Source organism: Leptonychotes weddellii, chromosome 5 (genome assembly GCF_054177405.1).
Source record: "Leptonychotes weddellii isolate Sample4059 chromosome 5, ASM5417740v2, whole genome shotgun sequence".
Classification (NCBI taxonomy): Eukaryota; Metazoa; Chordata; class Mammalia; order Carnivora; family Phocidae; genus Leptonychotes; species Leptonychotes weddellii.
The window spans coordinates 40,221,998-40,231,105 of NC_138373.1; the positions used below are offsets into that span (position 1 = coordinate 40,221,998).

Genomic DNA, 9,108 nt, shown 5'->3' on the forward strand with positions numbered 1-9,108 from the left:
CCTGGATGTGCTGATCCCTTTTGAGAGCCAGGACACCTTACTTACCAGGAAGGCATTTATAAACCCGTTGTTAAGTTACTCTGCAGAAATCTAGGGTTTTTTTCATTAGAAACTGATTTTTATTATTTTGAAGTTTAGGGTACTCCTTGTCTTAATATACCTTTGTAAAATCTTTGTACTGATTCCAGCTTCTATTTAAGAGGTAGTGAAAGAGCAGAGAGAAAAAAGTCAACTCAGACTGAGAGATGGAAAGACTGGCTAAGGAAAATAGAATTTCAGAAATATCAAACAGAGGCAGTGTTAAATTCATTCTACATTCATTCCGTAATACTGTTGAGCACCTTCCAGACATTGTTGTAGATATGGGAATTCTGGTGAATAAAATAGATGAAGTCCCTGTTCTCATGAATCTTAAATTCTGATGGGGGAGAAAGACAATAATCAAATATATATAATATCAGGTGGCCATGCTGTGAAGAGAATTAAGGCATGGATAGTCATAAGGAAAGGGTAGTGTTGCTGGGGTTTTTTTTTGTTTTTTAAGATTTTTTTATTAGAGAGAGAGAGAGAGACAGCAAGAGAGGGAACACAAGCAGGGGGAGTGGGAGGAGGAGAAGCAGGTCTCCCGCTAAGCAGGGAGCCCAATGCGGGACTCCATCCCAGGACCATGACCTGAGCTGAAGGCAGACGCCCAGTGTTGCTGTTTTTAAAAGAGCAGAAGGAAAAGCCTCTCTGATGATGACATTTGAGATCTGAAGAAATTAAGGAACTAAGCCATGTGAATATTTGGAGAGAGGGGCAGCAAGTGCAAAGGCCTTAAAGTAGAATCTCATTTGGTGTGTTTAAGGAACTGCCAAGAAGCCAAGCCGAGTGGAGTGAAACAAAGGGAAGAAGCGCAGAGGATGAGGTCAGAGAGATGGCTGGGGCAGATGATGCAGTACCTGGGAGACCATTGAAATGACTTTAAATTTAAATTAGTTGGGAAGCAAGAGGAAATGATGTGACCTATATTTACAAGGACCACTGTGACCGTTATAAGCAGAGACCATTTAGGGAGGGTTTTGCAGTGGAGACATATCAGAGTGGGAGATGTGGAAAATATTCATATTTGGGATGTGTTTGAAAATAGAGCTGACAGAATTTGCAGATAGATTAACTGGAGTTAAGAGAAAAAGTGGAAGGATCACTGAGGTTTTTGGCCTGAGCACCAGAAGGATGGGTTATATTCTTCTCAGAAGGAAGACTATGGGAAAAGTTTGCTTTGGGGTAGGTTATGAGACTCTTATTAAAGAGTTCATCACAATTTTTTTTCTTTTTTTTTCAATTGAAGTATACAACACAGAATGTTTTATTAGTTTCAGGTGTACAGTATGGTGATTCAGCAATTCTATACATTATTCTAGTCATTACCCTCTTTTTTGCTTTTTTTTCTTTTTTTAACCTCTTATTGAACTATAAAACTTGAATGAAAGAGTGCATAAATCATAAAAGTTTAGCTCAGTTAAATTTCAGAAAGCAAACCCACCTGTGTAACCAGATATAAATTTGAGAGTTGTGAGCATATAGACTTGAAATCATGGAACTGGGAAGTCATCTAGATAGTGAGTATAAATAAAGAGTTTGAAGACTAACTCCTGAGGCACTCCCAACATTTTAAGGTCAGGGTAAAGAGGATACTTAGAGGGAGCAGCTGGTGAGGTAAGAAAATCAAATAAGAACAGCATCTAGGAGGGCAAATGAGAGGATTTCAAGAAAGAGGATATAGTAGACTATATCAAATGTTACTGATAAGGAAGGACAAGAAAGTTTAAGTTAGATAAGAAATAAAAAGACCATTAAATCTGGCAATCATAGACTAGTTAAAATACTGAATTTAGAATGTTTGCAGGGTTTGTGAAGAGAATGAGGTATGATTTATTAGGAAACATGTAAGACACTAGAAATAGGAGATGGAAAATACTATCCTTACTCTAAAAGAATTTATAATTTTATAGGGAAGAAAGATAAATTAATAATTATAATTGTGATAAAATTTACTGTAGAAATATACACAGGATGCCATAGATGCAAATAAAAGGAACACTTATAAAAAGAACAGAAAAAAAAAAAAAAAGAACAGAAAATGATTTCCTATTGAAATCCCTGAGTCTTGGAGGACCAGTTTAGAGAGGTGTAAATGGGTGATTTTATATGGGGGAGAAGCATGCTAAAAGGCCCTGAGGCAAATGAGCATGAGTTCTAGGTATCATACCTGGTTGGCTGTGACTGGATGCTAATTGTGTAGGGGGGAGGACTTAGGGATAGTGATGAAAGATTATGCTAAAGAGGTAAGAGCCACATCTTGAAGGAGCCCTTGTATGCCATGATGAGTGTTTGGGTGTTTTGGGGTTTTTTTTTTAAGTTTTTTAAATTTATTTATTAGAGAGAGAGAGCACAAGCAGGGGGAGTGGCAGGCAGAGGGAGAGGGAGAAGCAGGCTCCTCGAAGAGTAGGGAGCCCAATGCGGGGCTCCATCCCAGGACCCCGGGATCATGACCTGAGCTGAAGGCAGTCTCTTAACCAACAGAGCCACCCAGGCACCCAGAGAGTTTGGGTTTTATCTTCAAGGTGATGGGGAGATACTGAAAGACAAGCCAATAACATGATCATATTTGCATTTTAAAAGGTCATTCTGGGGCGCCTGGGTGGCTCAGTCCTTAAGTGTCTGCCTTCGGCTCAGGTCATGATCCCAGGGTTCTGGGATTGAGGCCCGCATCGGGCTCCCCACTCGGCAGGAAGCCTGCTTCTCCCTCTCCCACACCCCCGCTTGTGTTCCTGCTCTCGCTAACTCTCTCTGTCAAATAAATAAATAAAATCTTAAAAAAATAAAATAGGGCGCCTGGGTGGCTCAGATGGTTAAGCGTCTGCCTTCGGCTCAGGTCATGATCCCAGCATCCTGGGATCGAGTCCCGCATCGGGCTCCCTGCTCCTTGGGAGCCTGCTTCTCCCTCTGCCTCTCTGTCTCTCTCTGTCTCTCATGAATAAATAAATAAAATCTTTAAAATAAATAAATAAAATAAAATAAAAGGTCATTCTGCCTTCATTGAAAAAAATAGGTAAGGGGCGCCTGGGTGGCTCAGTTAGTTAAGCGACTGCCTTCGGCTCAGGTCGTGATCCCAGAGTCCCAGGATCGAACTCCCACATCCGGCTCCCTGCTCGGCGGGGGGTCTGCTTCTCCCTCTGACTCTACCCCCTCTTGTGCTCTCTCTCTCGCTTTCTCTCTCAAATAAATAAAATCTTAAAAAAAATAAAGTAACATTTGGGATCATAACACTCCTTAAGTCTTATAAAAACTATTCCCAAAAAGTGCTGATACACGTAAAATTTCAAATTAGTGGTCCCTTGCAGTCCAACTATGGATACCAAATTTAAAATCCCAAATATATACAATGACTTGGTGGGAAGTCAGTCTGAAGTATCTTGGATGAAAAATGATGAGTGTTTAAATCTGAGAGCTGTCAATGAGATTGGAAAACAAGAAATATTGAGTGTGAATTGTACTTTGAAGAAGTTTCACTGCAACAGGAAGGCAAGAAATAATGGAGGGAGGCAACACAATTTTGTGGGGCAGACGGGATAAACTTGATATGCTTGGGAGATAGGGAGAGGGAGAAGTTGAAGAGACAGGAGAGAAGGGATGATTAAGCAAGCAGCCAAGAAGGCAGAAAAGGATGGAATTCAAATTAAGTGTAGAGAATTTAGCCTGGCTAAGAGCTATGGATGGTATACCTTTAGGTAAGTTTTGGGGAATGGGGTAGGTTGTGAGAAGGAATTTGAGGCTTCCATTTTTTTGTGTTTGAAGGTGGAAATGAGGTCTGCTGAGGAAAGGGTAGTAACACAGGCAGCATGAGGATAGAAATGAAGTTAGAAGAACCTTGGAGGCAAACCAGGGAGTGAAGTAACTAATCTATATTCCATTTTCCAGAAAGGATGTAAGACATCTACAAAAATACATAAAATATGACGGGGAAATATCAATTAATAGTGGAGCAAGAAATAGCTAAGCTGACATCAAATCCAGAAATCATAAGGAGAAAAGACTATTGTATAAATCTATGTAAATATAAAACTTTCTGTAGATAAACTCACTATACACGAATTTGAAAAACAACAAAGTATGATTGGCTTTTTTAAAACAGGGTTCACATACCATACAATTTTACCCATTTAAAGTGTACAGTGTTTTTCTATGTAGTCAGGTATATGCAACCATCACCACAGTTAATTTTAGAACATTTTCTTTTAATCTTGAAAAGAAACCCCATGCCTTTCAGTTATCATCCCCCCTCCTTAACCCCCTCCCCCCTTTATCCCCAGCTCTAATTTACTTTCTGTCTCTATGTATTTCCCTTGTTATGGACATTTCATATGAATGGAATCATGTGGCCATTTTTGGTGGAACATCCTTTGCCCATTTTTTAAATTGGGTTATTTGTCCTTTTTTCATTATTGAGTTATAAGAGTTCTTTATTCTAGACTCAAATCCTTTATCAGATATATGATTTGCAAATATTTTCTCTTATTATGTGGGTTGGCTTTTCAGTTAACTGATGTCCCTTGAAGAACAAAAGTTTTTAATTTCGATGAAGTCCAATTTATCTATTATACTTGTTGCTTTTTCTTTTGGTGTCACATCTAAGAATCCTTTGCCAAATTCAAGGTTGTAAAGGCTAATCCCTAAGTTTTCCAGTTTAAGCTCTTTTATATAGGTCTTTGATCCATGTGAGCTAATTTTTAGATATGATGTGAAATACGGGTACTGCTTCTTTTTCCTGTGGCTATCCAGTTGCCCCAGCACCATTTGTTGAAAGACCTGTTCTTTCCCCATCAAATGGGCTTGGCACCTTGTCAAAAACCAGTTGACCATAGGTATCTTAGTTTATTTTTGGACTTCTAATTTTATTCCCTTGATCTGTATGTATATCCTTATGCCAGCACCACACCTTATTGATTGTCATTACTTTATAGTAAGTTTTGAAATCAAGACATACAAGTCCTACTCTGTTCTTCCTTTTTCATGACTGTTTTGGCTATTCTGGGTCTCTTGCAACTCCATGTGAAGTTTAATATCAGCTTGTCAGTTTTTACAAAGAAGTCAGCTGGGATTCTGATTGGGATTACACTGAATCTGTAGATCAGTTGTTGGGGGTATTGCCATTTTAGCAATGTTAAGTGTTCCAATCTATGAACAGGGAGTGTTTTTCTAACTATTTAGATCTTTAATTCTTTCAGCAGTATTTTGTAGTTTTGTAGTTTTCAGAGTATAACTTTTGTACTATTTGCTTAATTTATTCCTAAATGTTTTTTTTCTTTTGGATGCTAATGCAAATGGAATTTATTTCTTAACTTCATTTATAATTTTGTAATTTCAAGTGTATAAAAATACAGTTGATTTTTGTATCCAGCACTGTTGCTGAACTCGTTTATTCTAATAAGTGATAGGGTTTTTTTGGTGAATTCTTTGTTTAACGTTATGTCATCAATGAGTAAAAATAATTATATTTCTTCTTTTCCAACCTGGAAATTCTTTATCTTAATTAATTCTTAATCTTCCCTAATTGCCCTCACTAGAACCTCCAGTTCACTGTTGAATAAAATCCTCAAGACTGGAAATCCTTATCTAGTTCCTGATCTTAGGGCAAAAACATCCAGTCTTTCACTTTTACTATGCTGTTAGCTGTGGGGTTTTGTAGATGCCCTTTATCAGACTGAGAAGTTCCCTTCTAGTCCTAGTTTTTTGAGTGATTTTTATCTTGAGAGGATGTTGGAGTTTGTCAAATGCTTCTCTCCCCCCCCACCCCAATTTTGGTCTTTTTAAAATTTTATTGATAAAATTACTTTATTACATTAATTTTTAGGTGTTGTAACAACTTTGCCTTCCTGGTATAAACCTTATCTGGTCATGGTGTATAACTTTTATACTGTTGGATTCAGTTTGTTCATATTTTATTGAGGATTTTTTCCATCTACATTCACAAGAGATTGGTCTGTAGTATTCTTCCAGTGTCTTTGTCTGGTATTGATTATCAGGGTAATACCGGCCTCATGAGTTGGATGGTGTTCCGTACTCTTCCGTTTTTTTGGAAGAGTTAGTGAAGAATTGGTATTAGTTCTTTAAATGTTTGTTAGGATTCAGGGGTAAAGCCATCTGTACCTGGGCTTTTCTTTGTGGATAGTTTTTTGATTGCTAATTTAGTCTCTTCCCTTGTTAAACATCTACTTCTTAAGTCAGTTTCAGTAGTTTGTGTCTTTTAGGAATTTGCTCATTTCATCTAAATTAATTTGGCGGCATACAATTATTCATAGTATTCTTTTATAATCCTTTTTATTTTTATAAGGTAAGTAGTAATGCTCTCTCTTTTATTTCTGTTTCTAGAAATTTGAGTCTTTCTTTTTATTTCGATCTATCTGCCTAGAGATTTGTCCATTTTGTTGATCTTTCCAAAGGACCAGCTTTTGTTTTCATTGATTTTTCTCTACTGTTTCTTTATTCTCTTTCATTAATTTCTACTTTAACCTTTATTATTTCTGTCCTTTTGCTTGCGTTAGGTTTAGTTTGCCCTTCTTTATCCGTTGTCTTGAGATGGAAAATTATTTATTTGAAATCTTTTTCTTAATATAGTTATTTATAGTTATAAATTTCCCCTCAAGCACTACTTTAGTTGCATCCTACAAGTTTTGATATTTTGTGTCTTCATTATCACTAATTTCAAATTATTTTGTGATTTCCCTTTGCTTTCTTCTTTGACCCATTGATTATTTAGGAGTGCATTGTTTAATTTCCACATACTTGTTACTTTCCCAATTTTTTTCTTGTTGTTGAGTTCCAATTTCATTCGACTGTGGTTGAGAACGTATTTTGTATTTATATTGTTTTAGATACATTAAATGTATATCCTTTTAAATATATTAAATTTTCTTCTATGCCCTAGAATATAGTCTCTCAAGGAGAATGCTTCATGTGGATTTGAAAAGAATGTATATTCTTTTGGGTGTAGTGTCTATAGATGGCTGCTAGATCTAGTTGGTTTATAGGGTTGTTCAAGTCTTGTATTTGATTGTTGTTCTTCTAGTTATTCTACCATTATTGAAGATGAGGTATTGAAGCTGTTGTTGAATTGTCTGTTTTTCCCTTCATTTCTGTCAGTTTTTGCTTCCTGTATTTTATTTTGTTATTAGATACACATATTTTTGTTATGCTTCTGTGGTGGGTTGAGCCTTTTATCATTATAAAATGCCCCCCTTATCTCTGGTCATTCTTTTTTGTTTCAAAGTCTATTTTGTCTGATACTAATATAGCAAGTCTAGCTTTCTTGTGGTTTGCTGTTTGCATGATATCTTTTTCTGCCTTTTTATTTTCAAGCTATTTGTATCTTTGAAGCTGAAGTATGTCTCCTGTAGATGGCACAGTTGACCCTTGAACAATGTGGGTTTGAGCTGCATGGGTCCACTTAATACATGAATTTTTTACAGTACTGTGAATATATTTTCTTTTCCTTATGATTTTCTTTTTTTTTTTTTTAAGATTTTATTTATTCATTTGAGACACAGGGATACAGAGAGAGAGAGCATGAGCAGGGAGAGAGGCAGAGGGAGAAGGAGAAGCAGGCTCCCCGCTGAGCCGGGAGCCCGATGTGGGGCTCCATCCCAGGACCCTGGGATTATGACCTGAGCCGAAGGCAGATGCTTAACCATCTGAGCCACCCAGGTGCCCCTTCCTTATGATTTTCTTAATAACATTTTCTTTTCTCTAGCTTGCTTTATAGTAAGAATGCAGTATATAATACATGTAACATACATAATATGTGCTAATCTACTATTTATGTTATAGTTAAGGCTTCTGGTCAACAGAAGGCTATTAGTAATTAAGTTTTACAGGAATCAAAAGTTAAACATGGATTTTTGACCTCATGGATGAGGGGTCATGACGTCCTCCTAACCCCACATTGTTCAAGGGTCAATGATACATAGTTGGATTATGTTTCTTTTTTTTAAAATCCAAGTTAACAATCTATTTTTTGATTGTGTGATTTACTCCACTCAACATTTAATGTTAACTATTGATATAGTTTGATTTATGCCTGCTATTTTACTTTTTGTTTTATATGTGACCTTAGTTTCTCTGTTTGTCCTTTATTTTCTTTTGCATTAAGTGAATGTTTTCTAATTTATGGCATTTTAATTTCTTTATGGATTTTTTTTTCTCATTTAAACTGATCTTATTGGTGCTCTTTGTCTTTTTGGGTAGATTCAAATTACCATGTAGACTCCCTTGTTTTAGCCTGAATATTTCCTTTAGTATGTGAGACAGGTCTACAAACAGCAAATTTTCTCAGTTTTTGTTTATCTGATAATGTCTTTAGTTCACCTTCATATTTGAAAGATAGTTTTGCTTTATATAGAATTCTTTATTGATAGTCTTTTTCTTTGAGCACTTTGAATATGACATCCCACTGCTTTCTGGTTTCTGTTGTTTCTGCTGATAGGTCAGCCATTAATCTTGTTGGGATTACCTTGTAAGTAGCAAATCATTTTTCTCTTGCTCCTTTTAAGATTTTATCCTGTGTTTGACCATTTTTATTATGATATGTCTGTGGATCTCTTTGAACTTATCTTCCTTGTAGTTCACTGGGCTTTCTGGACATGTAGGCTGTTGTTTTTCAGTAAATTTGAGAAGTTTTCAGGCATTATTTCTTCAAATATTTTTTCCGTTCCTTGCTGTCCTCTGGTACTCCCATTACATGGATGTTGTAGAAGAAATTTGGCAGATAAAACAAAATTTTAATAGTGCATGTATTTAAACTGAGCACTATAAGTATAGGAATTTATATCTTAAGAAAGTAATCATACAAGTATATTTGGGTGTATGTGCAAGAAAATATGTTGCAACACTTTTATATAGTAAAAAGGTTAGGAAAAAAACTGGAAGGGGGCGCCTGGGTGGCTCAGTTGGTTAAGCGACTGCCTTCGGCTCAGGTCATGATCCTGGAGTCCCTGGATCGAGTCCCGCATCGGGCTCCCTGCTCGGCAGGGAGTCTGCTTCTCCCTCTGACCCTCCCCCATCTCGTGC

At 36.7% G+C, this 9,108-nt stretch overlaps 1 protein-coding gene across 1 annotated transcript in view; it reads left to right on the plus strand.

The window, feature by feature from the left end:
• NET1 (neuroepithelial cell transforming 1) overlaps positions 1 to 9,108 on the plus strand; it is a 62,231-nt gene that overhangs the window by 1,450 nt on the left and 51,673 nt on the right. The window lies entirely within an intron of this gene.